This window comes from Sapajus apella, unplaced genomic scaffold, assembly GCF_009761245.1.
Source record: "Sapajus apella isolate SASKATOON/1434 unplaced genomic scaffold, GSC_monkey_1.0 scaffold2, whole genome shotgun sequence".
Classification (NCBI taxonomy): domain Eukaryota; kingdom Metazoa; phylum Chordata; class Mammalia; order Primates; family Cebidae; genus Sapajus; species Sapajus apella.
Genome location: NW_022436942.1, coordinates 70,015,812 through 70,034,994, shown reverse-complemented (window position 1 = coordinate 70,034,994; position 19,183 = coordinate 70,015,812). Strand labels below are relative to the sequence as shown.

Here is a 19,183-nt window from a genome sequence, read left to right as displayed (position 1 = left end):
AAAAAAAAAAAGATTGTTTTAATTAGCTGGGCATGGTGGTGCACACCTGTAGTCCCAGCTACTCAGGAGGCTGAAGTGAGAGGATCACTTGAGCCGAGGAGGTTGAGGCTGCAGTGAGCTGTGATTGCGCCACTATGCTTCACCCTGGGTAACACGGCAAGACCCTGCCTCAAAACAAAAGAGAAAAGAAAAGAAATCTTTGCTTAATTATAAACTGTTGCCACACTTTAGAATATGGTTAGCAGTTGTTAATCATTTTCACTGAAGCAGAATTAAGAGAATGAACTTAAGAAGTAGCAGGAAAAAAATTTGGTTTGGATAGAAATCTTGAGGATTGTTGATGAGAATAAATTCTTAGGGTCACTTTGGTGTTTCCTTATCAAATATATTCATAATTGTCATCTGTGTGAACTGATTTACTTTATTTACCTGAAATTCAGGTGATACAGTAGAAAAGTAGTTCAGTGGGTCCTATACTTCAGAATTTTAGAAATGAGTAAAACTAAAAACAAAACAAGTGGGAGTTGTTTTAATGTTGCCAAGTTTATGTTTTGCTAACTTAAGAACATTTAAAGACAACTACCATAACTACCATCTGATTTCATAAAAGAAATGACATTTGAGACCAAAAAAACTTCAAAAAATAATATCAGAATAATTGGTAGTTCTTTAAATTAGTAAATTTAACCATATGAAAAATGTAGTTTATTGCCTCTATTTTTCAAAGCCTTTCTTAGACCAATATCAGGGATCAGCATTAATTTCTGAACTGGCATTTGGAAATTATTACACTAAATGGCTTTTTAATGTGCTTTTCAGGTTTAGGATGCTAAAGCTTCAGGACACACGAATACTTTTGTTTTGAGCTTTTCATTCTCCACTGGGTTAGACATGGGATACAAATTAGAACCAGGTTCGTTCACCTCTTATATTATAACTTTATTATGTGGATGCAGTTACTGAGTTCCTACTTGATTCAGATAGTGAAAAGAGTTTTATAGGAAACCCAGAGCTGATCATAGCAAACTGGCTCAGTACAGCTGGAGCACCCTCGTGCCACTTCACTGAACTGGAACAGAAGAAATCAATCATTTACCCAGAGCTAGTGTTTAATTCTGGTACTTACCTGAGAAGCAAAGCGAATTTGAGAACTAAGCCATCAGAAATACAGTTATCGCCATTGCACTCCAGCCTGGGTAACAAGAGCGAAACTCCGTCTCAAAAAAAAAAAAAAAAAAAAAAAGAAATACAGTTATGCATCGTTTAACGACAGGGATACATTCTGAAAATGCGTCATTAGGCAATTTCATCATTGTGTGAATATGTAGAGTGCACTTAGGCAAATCAAGATGAGATAACCTATCACTATACACCTAAGCTATATGGTATAGCCTCCAGCTCCTAGGCTACAAACCTAAACAACATATTACTGTATTGAATACTATAGGCCGTTGTAATATAATGGTAAGCATTTGTGTATCTAAACATAGAAAAGGTATGGTTAAAAAAAAAATACAGTATTATAATCTTATGGGGCCACTGCCTTATATGTGGTCTGCTGTTGACCAAAATGTTGTTATGCAATGCATGACTGTAATTTCGGTTTTTGATTAACAGGCTGAGATGTGGTGTTTTCCAAGTGCTATTTCTTTTGTGAATTCAGCCAACCAGTAAAAAGATGTTGCAGTGCCAGGATAACATTTGGACCAGAAGGCTTTGTCTACACTACAGCATCTGCTTCTGAAAGATGGAATCTGGAATCTGATCCATGGTCTTTTTTTTTTTTTTTTTTTTTTTTTGAGACGGAGTTTTGCCCTTGTTGCCCAGGCTGGAGTGCAGTGGCGAGATCTCGGCTCACTGCAACCTCTGCTCCCAGGTTCAAGTGATTCTCCTGCCTCAGCCTCCCCAGTAGCTGGGATTATAGGCATGTACCACCACACCTGGCTGATTTTGTATTTTTAGTAGAGACGGGGTTTCTCCGTGTTGGTCAGGCTGGTCTCGAACTCCTGACCTCAGGTGATCCACCCGCCTTGGCCTGTCAAAGTACTGGGATTACAGGCGTAAGCCACCACGGCTGGCTCTTCTGAGATATTTTTATTCCATTAGATGACTGGCTCTGCACTGAAAGGATTAATTTGGATGTATATCATGGTCCTCCAGAATCTTTGGGTCAGGAACAAATTCCATGCTTTCTCCAGAAGCATCTGAGAGTGTTGTTGCACTAAGATTTCTGTTGACCAGGAAAAAATGCTATGGAAAAACAAGATACAGAAAAAACAATGCCAGAGACTGTCTCAGTCAGCCTCTCCATTTAATCTTGGCTATTCTTCTGTATACTTTGACACAAGTTGAAGTGCTGTCAGCTGTATTTTCTTAGTGAACCATTTTATTTCCTGGAAGAATGTGCTAGTTAGAAATGTTAGAGACACCAGTCTGGCTTGTAAATGACGTGAAGTTTGGGGCTAAGAATTAAAGCTTTAGTTTGCAGTTGATTGGACCTGGGTTCAACAGCTGCCAATAGGTTTCACACCTGTTAGCTGTGTGACTTTTTAAGCAAGTGAACTTCTCTAAATCTTAGTTTTCTCTTGTAGAATAGGAATAAAGACAAGGTTCTCAAGGGTTGTTGTGAAGAAGAAATTAGATAACAAATGTAAAGTGCCCTTGATTAATATAAACTATTATTGTTCTGTTTATTTTTCAAAGTAATATAGAATCTCTCCCTACTTCCTCAAAAACAGGATTCACTTGCAGTCCTTTCATTTCTCCACATCCTTACTAATCCATTACTTTCTGCATATGTCTGGCAATAGAAGGCAGAGTCTATTAAACATATTCCCTCATCTAGGATTAAATTTTATGATCTTTGCTTGTTAATTTAGTCTCACTGCCTCACTGACCTTTTGGACTTAGCTTGCCTAACTCTAAGGCCTAAATTTTACAGTGGCTATGAGTTTATGTAACATTACTATTGTGATTTTTTAGGATCTTCTAATGGTTTAGATATCAGAGGAGATTAAATTTTTGCTAATTGATAGCATAAAATAGATTTTTTCAGCTTTATTGATGTATAATTATTATGTTTTATTTTTTGGATTTTTAAACCTTAAACTAGGGGTAATATTGATGTGTAATTAAATAAAAATATGACACTATTTTTATACTTGATGGGAAACAATTTTCTGTGACAATCTTGAGGTGCCACCTATTCCAGATCATTTTACAAAGAATTAGACAACCATGTTTGTGATAGTTTTAAATGTGTTCTTGTAAAAGAGTGAACCAAATAAGTTATTGAGGTTGTCAACCTAAATAACAGAGAGAGAGAGAGAGAGGGAGAGAGAGAGACTCTCTAAAAAAGATAGTATTTATTCAGAAGTAAGCATTGCAATGGGAATATGATGGGCATGTTCAGGCAGGTAAAGGAAGACAAGGATTTTTAAAGGAAAAATAAGGAAGATTACATAGTTGTTATCTTTGGATACAAGTATTAATAACAAGCATCGCATCAGTCCAAGGTTAGACAGGCAGTTGCGGGGCAGATATCCTTGCATAAGTACTTTTTGTGTAAGGTTGAAGTGACCTATGTACATGTTGTGATTTTTGTAGGATCTTTTGTGATGGTTCTTGTTATCAGGCGTAAGTGCATGAGAACCTCTCTTCTTAGGCTTTCCTGGCTCCATTTGTCAGGGATTCAACCCGAGTGACTCCATTTTGATTCTGACAATTTTCACATTTGTTCCCTTTGATCAAGATCTTTCTCTGAAAGCATCGCTGATCAGTCATCCTGATCATTTGAAAATTATGTTTGATTATTTCTTGGTGTCAGGATGGATTTGTCCCAGGTTGTTGGTCTGGTCCCATGTGGAATGGGGTGATTGGTGACTAGGATTTAGTGTCAAACTCTTTTACTCACACTTGAGCAACAAGTGAGGTTTGGAGGGAGAGGCTCAGAGGCTAAGTCTACCAGGTGGAGTATATTGTTAAGTTTAATTTTGCTATTTTTTTCTTATTTTTTAAATTTTGCTATTTTGTAAGCATTGTTATCATTGCAAAGTGTCGGGCCAACATTATTTTGTTGGGAGTTGTAGTTTTGTAGGAATTTGACAAGTAATAGGTATGAAGTTAAAAAATACAAATTAAATTCACAGTAATATGATAATCTTGGTTCACATAATAGCTTTGAGCCATGAACCTAGGATTAAAGGCAACGAGTTGAATAAATCAAATGACCATGAAGAATTAGATGAGACCTTGTATTAGTCAGGGTTCTCTAGAGGGACAGAATCAGAACTAATAGGATAGATATATACATAAAGGGGAGTTTATTAAAGAGTATTAACTCACATGATCACAAGGTCCCACAATAGGCCATGTGCAAACTGAGGAGCAAAGAAGCAAGTCTTGGAGACCAACATTCAAGAGCAGGAAGCATCCAGTACAGGAGAAAGATGTAGGCTGGGAAGCTAAGCCAGTCTAGTCTTTTCACATTCTTCTGACTGCTTTTTATTCTGGCCGTGCTGGCAGCTGATTAGATGGTGCCCACCCGGATTAAGGGTGGATCTGTCTTTCCCAGTCCACTGACTCAAATGTTAATCTCCTTTGGCAACACCCTCACAGACACTCTCGGGAATAATACTTTGCACCATTCAATCCAATCAAGTTGACACTCAGTATTAGCCATCACAGACCTCTTGTAACTATGTGGCCTGCTTTTAAATTCTGTGTATATAGGTCTTAGCTTTTCCAGAGGAATTTAGCTATGCATCACATGTAGTATTAGCAATAGCTTAGACTTTTTTTGTTGTTGTTGTTTAGCTAGTAGATAGCAATCTTATTATTTAGTATTTTATGACTGGCTTGAATTAAAGGAGAGAGTCAGTTGGTTTTTTTTAATTTTGAGACGAAGTCTTGCTCTGTCACCAGACTAGAATGCAGTTGCACGATCTCAGCTCACTGCAGTCTCTACCTCCTGGGTTCAAGCAGTTCTCCTGCCTCAGCCTCCCAAGTATCTGGGATTACAGGTGTGTGCCACCATACCCAGCTAATTTATGTATTGTTAGGAGAGATGGGGTTTCACTATGTTAGCCAGGGTGGTCTCCATCTCCTGACCTCGTGATCTGCCCACCTGGGCCTCCCAAAGTGCTGGGATTATAGGTGTGAGCCACCGCACCCAGCCAAGATACTGTGCCTGGCTTTACTAAGTCATTTTTTTTTCTTTGTTTCTTATTTTTTTTTTTGAGATGGAGTTCTTTCACTAGGCTGGAGTGCAATGGCACGATCTCAGCTCACTGCATCCTCCGCCTCCAGGATTCTCCTGCCTCAGCCTCCGGAGTACCTGGGATTACAGGCACATGCCATCACACCCAGCTAATTTTTGTATTTTTAGTAGAGATGGGGTTTCACCATGTTGGCCAGGATGGTCTTGATCTCTTGACTTTGTTATCTGCCCATCTTGGCCTCCCAAAGTGCTGGGATTACAAGTGTGAGCCACTGAGCCCAGCCAAGTCAGTTATTTTATTTTATTTATTTATTTTTTTGAGATGGAGTCTTGCTCTGTCTCCTAGGCTGGAGTGCAGTGGCGCAATCTTGTCGCACTGCAACCTCCACCTCCGGGGTTCAAGCGATTCTCCTGCGTCAGCCTCCTGAGTAGCTGGGATTACAGGCACGTGCCACCATGACCAGCTAATTTTCTTGATATTTTTAGTAGAGACAGGGTTTCACCGTGTTAGCCAGGATGGCCTCGATCTCCCGACCCTGTGATCCACCTGCCTTGGCCTGCCAAAGTGCTGGGATTACAGGAGTGAGCCACCGTGCCCGGCTGCCAAGTCAGTTTTAAAAAGGACACTTAGTACAAGTTGAACAGAAAGCTGTATTGCAGTGTTACTAACATCACCTACTTGGTAGGCTAAAGGATTTTTTTTCTTTTTTTTTAAACACTTATTTTAAGTTCAGGGGTACATGGCTAGGTTTGTTATATAGGTAAACTTGTTATATAGGTGTCATGGGGTTTGTTGTACGGATTCTTTCATCAATCCAGGTATTAAGCCTAGTACCCATTAATTATTTTTCCTGATCCTCTCCCTCCTTCTACCCTTCATTCTCCCAGATGACCCAGTCTTTGTTTTTCCCCTCTCTGTGTCCATGTATTCCCATCATTTTATCTCCCACTTATGAGAACATGCAATATTTGGTTTCTTGTTTCTGTGTTAGTTTGGTAAGGATAATGGCCACCAGCTCCATCCATGTTCCTGCAAAGGACATGATCTTGTTTTTTTTATGACTGTATAGTATTCCATGGTGTATATGTACCACATTTACTTTATCCAGTATACCAATGATGGACATTTAGGATGATTCTGTGTCTTTGCTATTGTGAATTGTGCTGCAGTGAACATATGCATGCATTTATCTTTATGATAAAATGATTTATATTTCTTTGGGCACATACCTAGTAATGGGATTGCTGAGTTGAATGGTATTTCTGTTTTTAGGTCTTTGAGGAATAGCCACACTGTTTTCCACTATGGTTGAGCTAATTTACACTCCTACCAACAGTGTATAAGCATTTCCTTTTCTCTGCAACCTCACCAGCATCTGTGTTGTAACCACACCATTCTGACTGGTGTGAGTTAGTATTTTATTGTGATTTCGATTTGCATTTCAGTAATGATCAATGATGTTGAGCTTTTTTCCATGTGCTTGTTGGCTGCATGTATGTCTTCTTTAGAAAAGCATTGTTCATGTCCTTTGCCTATTTTATAATTTTTTTTTCTTGTAAATTGATTTTTAAGTTCCTTATAGATGCTAGATATTAGACCTTTGTCAGATGCATAGTTTGCAAGAATTTTCTTTCTTTCTATAGGTTATCTGTTTACTCTGTTGGTAATTTCTTTTGCTGTGCAAAAGCTCTTTAGTTTGATTAGATCCCATTTGGCAATTTTTGCTTTTGTTGCAACTGCTTTTGACATTGTTATGAAATCTTTGCCTGTTTCCATGTTCAGAATGGTATTACTTAGGTTGTCTTCCAGGATTTTTATTTTTGGGTTTTACATTTAAGTCTTTAATCCATCTTGAGTTAATTTTTATTTATGATGTAAGGAAAGAGTACAGTTTCAATCTTCTGCATAGGGCTAGCCAGTTATCCCAGCATCATTTATTTAAAGGGAGTTCTTTCCCACATTGCATTTTTGTCAGCTTTGTCAAAGATCGAGTTGTAGATGTATGGCCTTATTTCTGGGCTCTCTATCCAGTTCTAAAGAATTTTTTTTCTTTTAAGATCAGGTCTTGTCAAGTTACCTGCAGTAGCTATTGACTGTGAAATTTTAATTATACCAATATCCTGTCAAGTGAAAGAAGTGGGCATAAGCAAGGAAAAAAATTAAGAGAGGAAAGCGTCTTATTATCATGGGGAGTCTTGTTCGAATGTTTCTGGGAAAAGATGTCCACACATAAAGACATCAATTTCTCATCTTGATTTGTAGTTTTAATGTCTCTGGTTATGGCATTGAGTGGTACAGTGAACTTTCCGTGTGTCCATACATCAGGCATAAGACCTGTCTCTTAAAATTTATTTAGTTGGAGTTTTTTGTTTGTTTGTTTTTGTTTTTTTCCAGACGTAGTCTTGCTTTTGTCACCCACGCTGGAATGCAGTGGTGTGATTTCGGCTCACTGAAACCTGTGCCTCCCAGGTTCAAGTGATTCTCCTGCCTTAGTCTCCCCAGTAGCTGGGACTACAGGTGTGCACCACCATGCCTAGCTAATTTTTTTTTTTTTGGTGCTGTGACTCGGATTAATTTTTGTATTTTTAGTACAGACAGGGTTTCACCATGTTGATCAGGCTGGACTTGAACTGACCTCAGGTGATCCACTTGCTTTGGATTCCCAACGTACTAGGATTATAGGCATGAGCCACCATGTCCCGCCTATTTAGTATTAGTTTACATAGGGTTTTAGGAATAAAGCAGTTCCTGGTTTTAGTAATTTTATGGAAGAAGGTTGGATTTGAGGAACCTAGAAGATTTTAGGATCTAGTTTGCTCTATAGGTAGATAATAAAAACTTGAAAACAATCCCCAGAGCCATAGTCTAGTAGCAGTTCTATCATAGATTTTCTTAGAAACATGTTTTTTCCTTATCGTAATTGCTATTTTAACCAAAGATGGTAGAGTAAAACTAAATTGTTTATAAAATAAGTTTAGTTTTATCAAATATTACCTGATCATTTATATAAGTGCAGCAGGAATAACAACTGACCACATTGTAATTTCAGATTTAAAAACTTCTTAAATCTAGGAAGCCAAACCAAGGCCGACTTTACACTTTGTCTGTAGCATCTATAAACAATTTCAGTATGACATTCCAGTCAAAACCTTGCTAATATGGCCAGGCGTGGTGGCTCACGCCTGTAATCCCAGCACTTTGGGAGGCCGAGGCAGGTGGATCACGAGGTCAAGAGATCGAGACCATCCTGGTCAACACGGTGAAACCCCGTCTCTACTAAAACTACAAAAAATTAACTGGGCATGGTGGCGCATGCCTGTAATCCCAGCTACTCAGGAGGCTGAGGCAGGAGAATTGCCTGAACCCAGGAGGCGGAGGTTGCGGTGAGCCGAGATCGCGCCATTGCACTCCAGCCTGGGTAACAAGAGTGAAACTCCATCTCAAAAAAAAAAAAAAACAAAAAAACCTTGCTAATATATATAAGCAATGTTTTAAATTGTATTCCACTATAAAAAGAGCATATTTTTATTGAACTTAGGGAATCAAGTATATTGTTATAAGAATACTTATGGATAGTTTTTTAACTTTGAAGGGATCAAGTAGGGAGAATAAGTAAACGATTTTACTTTTGCTTATAAAAATATACTTTATCTCCTGCTGAGCAGTCTAGAAAAAATAAAAAAAAAAGAAAAAAGAAAAATATACTTTGTCAAATTAGTGTAAACTATAGACAGCTTAAGGGAAAAATATTTTGGTTTCTTTCTTTTTGAGAGAGGGCCTTACCCTATTGCCCAGGTTGGAGTACAGTGGCACAATCATAGTTTACTGCAGCCTCTAACTCCTAGGCGTAAGCAACCCTCCCACCTCAGCCTCCTGAGTAGCTCTGAGTAGCTGGAACTGCAGGTGTGCACCACCATGCCCAGCTAATTTTATTTTATTTTAGTTATTTTTTGTAGAGATGAGATCTTTCTATGTTACCCAGGCTGGTCTTCAACTTCTAGCCTCAAGTGATACTCTTGGCTAGGCCTACCAAAGTATTGGGATTACAGGTGTGAGCTACCATGCCCAGCCATTTTTTTAAAAAAAAATTATTGAAACTTTGCAGTTTACAAAGACCCCCCCATATAATTATGTATGATATATACAATTTAAATAAATACATGTATGATTATATTTGTTTAAAATTTTTTTTAAACTTGCACAATTTTTATTAAATCCTAGTCTTGTTTAACAATATTTAATGTTACAGACATCATCCCATGAACATGTTTAATAAGTGAAAGCAAGTCAGACATCTCATCTAAGTCATTATTTTCTGCAGACTAAGCAATAACTACACAGAACACTATGGGTAACGACAAACACCTGCTCAGTTTTCACACAAGCCACGTTGCTTATCAAACTAGATCTGCTAATATTGAATACAGTAGATTTGGTGATTGTAGTTCTCATATAAGTACATTATTGAGACAACATTTTGACAGTTTCACTGACTTTCCAGATAAGCATAACATACCCAAAGAAAATAAAGAGTGAAGTAAAAACAATATGAAAAGATTAAGTTATTAAAGGAAAATGAAGTAAACAAAATAAAGAGTGAAAAAAATCACCAGGGTGGATTGGAAGAGAACAGATCAAATATGGATTGCACAAACCAAAAGTTTATAAACTCAATGCAATACAAATCCTTTTTATTGTAAAAGCTGAGATGAAAATAAAGGTCCATAAAAACTGTTACCTTTGGCCTTAAACAGTAAGTACCAACGCTTATGATCAAAAAAGGCCACAACAGTTAAGATTGTATTACTTGATTTTATTTTACACTAGGTGGTGGACACAAAGCAATCCTCCTTAATAAAGCTGACAATTAGCTTCACTCAACATTTTTAATAATGCACATTAAAAAAAAGTATTCATTTTACAAATTCTTCTGCAATCCAAACATACAATAGCTTGGAGAACAACGTTTAGAAAACAAAAGCCAATGTAAAAAGACAGATTAAAACAACTAGAACAGTACAGGTTTTATATGGCTCGGATTTTACAGTTTTCTTACTGCATCATCAATGTCAGAAATCTGTTCCTTCAGCTGGCTCCATTGTTCTGGATTTAAAGAAATACCTTTTCTTCCTGGTTTCATTTCACCTTCTGGATCCATCCAATATTCTCTAATATCAATTAGCACTTTCCCTTTAAAATCTCGAATGCTAACATACCTCATTTTCCCAATCTGAAACATGTTATATCTCTGCCGCTGCTGCTCTGTTTAGAAGATGACAGAGCTCTCGAAGTTTCACCTGTCTTTTGCTTCTTTACAGGTTTTTCTGGAGCAATTTGCTTTTTCCTCTTTAACTTTTTGTCAACCTGACTGTCAGAATCACTGCCAGAAGAGCTTGAAGAAACAAGTTCCTTTGATTTAGGCATCGCTCCGCTCGGCTCTGGCAGTCGCACACTCCCCTGCTTGCTCGCTCACAACTCTGTTTAAAATTTTTTTAAGTTTTAGTTTACTTACTAGTAAATCTGGTAAAATTGTTGCCATTTTTGTTTTGATGCTTTGGGTATTCCCCAAGACAGTGCCACTTGTTTTATGTACCAAGTTTGAGATGTTCTAGGTATGCAGGTGGTCTGAATATTTTTCAGCCATCTAACAAATTATTTACCGACTACCTACTATTGATCAAAATATTTATTGACTACTACTATTGATCAAAATATTTACTGACTACCTACTATTGATAGGTACTGCATGAAGCCCTGAGTTCCTGTGGGGAACTAGACATCCTTATTTCTGTCTCTGCCCCTTTGCCTATTCCAGTCCTTTGTTTAGAATACCCAACCCTCTTCCCCACAACCTATTCAAATTCTGTGAGTCTATCTTCTCATCTCACCTTACTCAGAACTCCTACATTTCTGAGAAGACTTGAACTATTTCTTCCCTGCATGGGCACTGTAGCCCTCACTCAACAGGGCAGCAAGGTGGCTGAGCAGGGAGGAATATAAGTTTCAAGGCTTCTAGCTGAACCCAGTGGTTATATGCAAATTAACCTGTGAGAAAAGGATGTATTTTTCTTCTACCGGCTACGCTGGATCTCCCAAATCAGATGAGTGATCTTTGGCCCAATCAGTTTTTTAAATTTGGAAAACAAAACATTTAAGTAAAGAACCAACAGTGTTCTGTTCTTTTTTTTTTTTCCTGAGTCCCAACGGGAAACAAAAAAGGATGAAGCTTTAGAAAATTTATTTATTTTAGCCAGCCAAATATTTGAACTCCAAATAAAGCTTTAAATAAAAGTCATAAAAATTACTTATATTTTTTAATCTCATGAAACTAATTTGTTGGTTTTATCTTGATTAACAGTTTTTCAGATTTATTAATTTTTGTATTAGAGTTTTGGAAAATTTGTATTTAGTCCATTAATATTGAAGTTATTAGAAATTTGTATTTAAGAGTATTTGTTAGAGTCTCTTTTATGAATCTGATTGCAGATACCTTTAGAGAAGAATCAAACCAATAACTGAGGATGACACAACCTTAGAATAACATTTTACATGGTTAATGTAAAATCTGGTGAAAGTTTACCATAACCAGAAATTAACAATGAAATGTAGTTATTTTTGTGGTATAACATAGTAATAAGAATTATGACTGATAGGGAGTTATCAGATTTTTAAGAGTTTTGTACAATTTTGCAACATTTGTGTCAGTAACATATCCATAAAAGTAACTGAAAGTAGATCTAACATCACTTACCATTTGACAATGTTTTCCATAGAATTTGACATCTCAAGTAAGCCTTTAATATTTCTCTTTTATAAACTTTTGAGAAGTTCTGAGGCCAAATGGAATATCCCAAAGTTAGTTTGAAGTCAAAAAAGACTTAATTTAGAGTCTGATTCTGGGGAAGCCTGTCAAAGATGTTTAAAGGTTTAAAACACTTGCTCAAAACAGGATCACATGCCACTATGAAATAATAGTCATTTATTTAACTGGAGTGACCATCAAAAGTCGTTAAAAGCAAAAAAAAAAAAAAAAAGCCTTTAAAAACAAATGGGGGCGGGCCGGGGAGGGGGGTAGAACCAAGATGGATGATTAGGAGCAGCTCAGGATTGCAGCTCCCAGTGAAAGCACAGACGGCGAGTGGACATCGCGTTTCCAGACGGATTTTCATTGCTCACAGACCAGGAGAGTCCCAGGTGGAGGAGCCCCACAGGCCGCCAGCACGGCTGGTTTGGCCGGTGTGGCTGCCTTGCTGGCGCCCTGGGGCAGTGGTTCTCCATACAAAATACACGGGCCTGGCACCATTTTAGCTGGCGATTGGAGCTTCGTGAAGGTAGAGTCACCCATTCATCGGATTAAAAAGGGGACTGAAACGGAGCCAGGCCAGGAGATTCCCGGGCAAAAAATGCAGCGAATCTCAGCGCTGCTGTTTCAGCCTGCGCAGTGGGTCGCCACACAAGAAATCACACAGATCCCGGCACCTTTTCAACAGGCGACTGGAACACCTGGGAGAGAGTCAACCGTTCAACCAAAAAAAAAGGCTCTGAGTCAGGCGATCAGGCTCGGCTGATCCCACCCCACAAAAAAACAGCAATTGGAAATGCCCTGGGTTGAGAGTTTCACAGCAAGCACAGCTGAACCTGGGAAGGTCCAGCTCTGTGGGGGAGGGATGTCTGCCATTGCCAAGGCACTCCACCACTACTCTGCCCTTGCTGAGGCAGCCCGCCGTTGCCAAGGCAACCTGCCGTTGCCCAAGCAACCTGCCACTACAGAGAGAGTCCGCCATTACAGAGGTGGGCTGGCTTTGCCAAGGCAGTTCTAACTACGCCCGTATAAACAGGACTACAGGGAAGTTCACACAGCAGCTGGGCGGAGCCCACAGCAGCTCAGCAAATCCTCTGCAGGCAGACAGTGACTAGGCTACCTCCTCGCTGGGCAGGGCAGCCCTGATAAAAAGGCAGCAGCACAACAGAAACTCATAAATAAAGCCCTAACTACCTGTGACAGAGCACCTGGGGAAAAAAAAGGGGGGTATATGAGTTCTGCTGCCGCAGACTTAAACGTACCGGCCCAGCAGCTCTAAATGAACAATGGAGATCACAGCTCTGCACTTGAGCTCCTATAAAGGACAGACTGTCTCCTCAAGCAGCTCCCTGACCCCCATATATCAAAAGAGTCACCTCATAAAGGAGAGCTCAGACTGACATTTGGCGGGTATCCTTCTGGGACAAAGATAGCAGAAGAAGAAACTGGCAGCAACCCTTGCTGTTCTGCAACTGCTGCAGGTGATCCCCAGGCAAGCAGGGCCTAGAGTGGACCTCAGCAGTCCTACAGCAGAGGGGTCAGACTGTTAGAAGGAAAACTAAGAAACAGAAGGAAATAACTTCCTCATCAACAAACTGGACATCCACTTAGAGACCCAATCTGAAAGTCAACAACTTCAAAGACAACAGGTGGATAAATCCACAAAGATGAGAAGAAACCAGAGCAAAAAGAATGAAAGCACCTGAAACCAGAACACCTCTCCTCCTACAAGGGATCATAACTCCTCACCAGCAAGGGAACAAGGCTGGATGGAGAACGAGTGTGATGAAATGACAGAATCAGACTTCAGAAGGTGGGTAATAAGAAACTTCTGTGAGCTAAAAGAACATGTTCTAACCCAATGCAAAGAAACTAAGAACCTTGAGAAAAGATTTGGTGAAATGCTGACGAGAATGGACAACTTAGAGAGGAATATAAGTGAATTGATGGAGCTGAAAAACACAACATGAGAACTTTGCAAAGCATGCACAAGTTTCAGTAGCCGAATTGACCAAGCAGAAGAAAGGATATCGGAGGTTGAAGATCAACTCAATGAAATAAAATGAGAAGGCAAGATTAGAGAAAAAAGAGTAAAAAGGAATGAACAAAGTCTCCAAGAAATATGGACTATGTGAAAAGACCTAATCTACATTTGATAGGTGTACCTGAATGTGACGGAGAGAATGAATCCAAGCTGGAAAATAGTCTTCAGGATATCATCCCGGAAAACCTCCCCAACCCAGCAATGCAGGCCAATATTCAAGTCCAGGAAATATAGAGAACCCCACAAAGGTATTTCTCAAGAAGAGCAACACCAAGGCACATAATCGTGAGATTCACCAGGGTTGAAATGAAGGAGAAAATGCTAAGAGCAGCTAGAGAGAAAGGTCGGGTTACCCACAAAGGGAAGCCCATCAGACTCACAGCATATCTCTCAGCAGAAACCCTACAAGCCAGAATAGAGTAGGGGCTAATATTCAACATCCTTAAAGAAAAGAACTTTCAACCCAGAATTTCATATCCAGCCAAACTAAGCTTCATAAGTGAAGGAAAAATAAAATCCTTTGCAAACAAGCAAGTACTCAGAGATTTCATCACCACCAGGCCTGCTTTACAAGAGCTCCTGAAAGAGGCAGTAAACACAGAAAGGAACAACCAGTACCAGCCACTCCAAAAACATACCAAATCGTAAAGAGCATCAACACAATGAAGAAACTGCATCAACTAACGGGCAAAACAGCCAGCTAGTATCAAAATGGCAGGATCAAATTCACACATAACAATATTAACCCTAAATGTAAATGGGCTAAATTTCCCAATCAAAAGACACAGACTGGCAAATTGGATAAAAAGCCAAAACCCGTCGGTGTGCTATATCCAGGAAACCCATCTCACATGCAGTGATACACAAAGGCTCAAAATAAAGGGATGGAGGAAGATTTACCAAGCAAATGGAGAGCAAAAAAAAAGCAGCAGTTGCAATTCTCGTCTCTGATAAAATAGACTTTAAACCAACAAAGATCAAAAGAGACAAAGAAGGACATTACATAATGGTAAAAGGATCAATGCAACAAGAAGAGCTAACAATCCTAAATATATATGCACCTAATACAGGAGCACCCAGATACATAAGGCAAGTTCTTAATGACTTACAAAGAGACTTAGACTCCCACATAATAATGGTGGGAGACTTTAACACCCCATTGTCGATATTAGACAGATCAATGAGACAGAAAATTAACAAGGATATCCAGGACTTGAACTCAGACCTGGATCAAGCAAACCTAATACATATTTACAGAACTCTCCACCCCAAATCCACAGAATATACATTATTCTCGGCACCACATCGCACCTACTCTAAAATTGACCACATAATTGGAAGTAAATCACTCCTCAGCAAATGCAAAAGAACAGAAATCATAACAGACAGTCTCTCAGACCACAGTGCAATCAAGTTAGAACTCAGAATTCAGAAACTAACTCAGAACTGCACAGCTTCATGGAAACCGAACAACTGGCTTTTGAATGTTGACTGGATAAACAATGAAATGAAGACAGAAATAAGGATGTTCTTCGAAACCAACGAGAACAAAGACACAACATATCAGAATCTCTGGGACACATTTAAAGCAGTCTCTAGAGGAAAATATATAGCAATAAATGCCCACATGAGAAGCAGGGAGAGATCTAAAATTGACACCCTGTCATCAAAATTGAAAGAGGTAGACGAGAAAGATAAAAAACTCAAAACCTAGCAGAAGGCAAGAAATAACTAAGATCAGAGCAGAACTGAAGGAGATAGAGACACAAAAAACCCTTCAAAAAATCAATAAATCCAGGAGCTGGTTTTTTGAAAAGATCAACAAAATAGACAGACCACTAGCCAGATTAATAAAAAAGAAAAGAGAGAATAATCAAATAGATGCAATAAAAAACGATAAAGGGGATATCACCACAGAGTCCACAGAAATTTAAACCATCATCAGAGATTATTACAAACAACTCTATGCACATAAACTAGTAAACCTGGGAGAAATGGATAAATTCCTAGACACTTGCATCCTCCCAAGCCTAAACGAGGAAGAAGTCAAAACCCTGAATAGACCAATAAGAAGGTCTGAAGTTGAGGCAGCAATTAAGAGCCTACCACCCAAAAAAAGCTCAGGTCCAGATGGGTTTACAGCTGAATTCTACCAGACATACAAAGAGGTACCATTCCTTCTGAAACTATTCCAAATAATCCAAAAAGAGGGAATCCTTCCCAAATCATTTTATGAGACCAACATCATCCTGATACCAAAATCCGGCAGACGCTCAGCCAGAAAAGAAAACTTCAGGCCAATATCCATGATGAACATAGATGCAAAAATCTTCAATAAAATACTGGCAAGCTGATTGCAACAGCACATCAAAAAGCTTATCCACCATGATCAAGTAGGATTCATTCCAGAGATGCAAGACTGGTTCAACATATGCAAGTCTATAAACATAATTCACCACATAAACAGAACCAAAGACAGAAACCACATGATTATCTCAGTTGATGCAGAGAAGGCCTCTGACAAAATTCAACACCCCTTTATGCTAAAAACCCTCAATAAACTAGGTATTGACGGAACGTATCTCAAAATGATAAAAGCTATTTATGACAAACCAACAGCCAATATCATACTGAATGGGCAAAAATTGGAAGTTTTCCCTTTGAAATCTGGCACTAGACAAGGATGCCCTCTCTCACCACTCCTATTCAATATAGTACTGGAAGTTCTAGCCAGAGCAATTAGGCAAGAAAAAGAAATAAAGGGTATTCAAATAGGAAAGGAGGAAGTCAAATTGTCTCTATTTGCAGATGACATGATTGTATATCTAGAAGACCCCATCGTCTCAGCCCAAAATCTCCTGAAACTGATAAGCAACTTCAGCAAAGTCTCAGGATACAAAATCAATGTGCAAAAATCACAGGCATTCCTATACACCAACAACAGACTTAAAGAGAGCCAAATCAAGAACAAACTGCCATTCACAATTGCTACAAAGAGAATAAAATACCTAGGAATACAACTAACAAGGAGCGTAAAGGACCTCTTCAAGGAGAACTACAAGCCACTGCTCAACGAAACAAGAGAGGACACAAACAGTTGGAGAAACATTCCATATTCATGGTTAAGAAGAATCAGTATCGTGAAAATGGCCATACTGCCCAAAGTAATTTACAGATTCAACGCTATCCCCATTAGGCTACCAATGACCTTCTTCACAGAACTGGAAAAAACCACCTTAAACTTCATATGGAACCAAAAGAGAGCTGGCATAGCCAAGTCAATTCTAAGCAAAAAGAACAAAGTGGGAGGCATCACACTACCAGACTTCAAACTGTGCTACAAGACTGCAGTAATCAAAACGGCATGGTACTGGTACCAAAACAGAGATATAGACCAATGGAACAGAACAGAGACCTCAGAGGTGACACAATCTATCTACAACCATCCGATCTTTGACAAACCTGACAAAAACAAGCAATGGGGAAAGGATTCCCTGTTTAATAAATGGTGTTGGGAAAACTGGCTAGCCATGTGCAGAAAGCAGAAATTGGACCCCTTCCTGACACCTTACATTAAAATTAACTCCAGATGGATTAAAGACTTAAACATAAGACCTAACGCCATAAAAACCCTAGAAGAAAATCTAGGCAAAACCATTCAGGACATAGGCATAGGCAAGGACCTCGTGACCAAAACACCGAAAGCATTGGCAACAAAAGCCAAAATAAACAAATGGGACCTAATCAAACTCCACAGCTTCTGCACGGCAAAAGAAACAGTCATTAGAGTGAATCAGCAACGAACAGAATGAGAAAAATTTTTGCGGTCTACCCATCTGACAAAGGGCTGATATCCAGAACTTACAAAGAACTAAAACAGATTTACAAGAAAAAAACAAACGAGCCCATTCAAAAGTGGGCAAAGGATATGAACACACACTTTACAAAAGAAGACATATGAGGCCAACAAACATATGAAAAAATGCTCATCATCAGTGGTCATTAGAGAAATGCAAATCAAAACTACATTGAAATACCATCTCACACCAGTTAGATTGGTGATCATTAAAAAATCTGGAGAAAACAGATGCTGGAAAGGATGTGGAGAAATAGGAACACTTTTACACATTGGTGGGAGTGTAAATTAGTTCAACCATTGTGGAAGACAGTGTGGCGATTCCTCAAGGACCTAGAAATAGAAATTCCATTTGACCCAGCAATCCCATTACTGGGTATATATCCAAAGGATTATAAATCGTTCTGCTATAAGGACACATGCACACAAATGTTCATTGCAGCACAGTTTACAATAGCAAAAGACCTGGAACCAGCCCAAATGCCCATCGATGATAGACTGGACAGGGAAAATGTGGGACATATACGCCATGGAATGTTATGCAGGCATCAAAAACGATGAGTTAGTGTCCTTTGTAGGGACATGGATGAACCTGGAAACCATCATTCTCAGCAAACTGACACAAGAGCAGAAAATCAAACACTGCATGTTCTCACTCATAGGCAGGTGTTGAACAAAAAGAACACATGGACACAGGGAGGGGAGCATCACACACTGGGGTCTGTTGGGGGGGAATAGGGGAGGGACAATGGGGGGTGGGGAGTTGGGGAGAGATAGCATGGGGAGAAATGCCAGATATAGGTGAAGGGGAGGAAGGCAGCAAATCACGCTGCCGTGTGTGTACCTATGCAACAGTCTTGCATGTTCTTCGCATGTACCCCAAAACCTAAAATGCAATAAAACAATTTAAAAAAAAAACAAATACAGAAAGTTATGTGGATGTAAAATTTTTTAACACTCTAAAGTAATTGAAAACCCAGTATAACAACATGAAACACAGGAAATTATTTTGATAAAATGTAAAATCTTTGTTTTTTTAGGCCAGTTATCAAGAATGTAAAGAAAAACCTGTAATGTGATTTTTTTTTTAATGAAAAGTTTATTTAGATGACCTGGTAGTCAAATCTAATGAAAGGACACTTCACTTTAACCCATTTATGCCAGAGGTTGCAATTTTTTGAAATGCAGACGTGTGAAAAATCAGTCCTTGGTGATGACCTTGAGCAGTAGGATATAACTCCTACAGGTTTAGCGTTCCAGTA

At 38.9% G+C, this 19,183-nt stretch overlaps 1 protein-coding gene and 1 pseudogene across 10 annotated transcripts in view; one reads left to right on the top strand and one right to left on the bottom strand.

The window, feature by feature from the left end:
* The window catches only part of TMEM116 (transmembrane protein 116), an 88,917-nt gene that overhangs the window by 53,346 nt on the left and 16,388 nt on the right, over positions 1–19,183 (top strand). The gene's annotated exons all lie outside the window — the stretch shown is intronic.
* LOC116524668 lies at positions 10,012–10,677 on the bottom strand (annotated as a pseudogene). Its single transcript, XR_004257435.1, has one exon. The product of XR_004257435.1 is annotated as an activated RNA polymerase II transcriptional coactivator p15 pseudogene (transcript).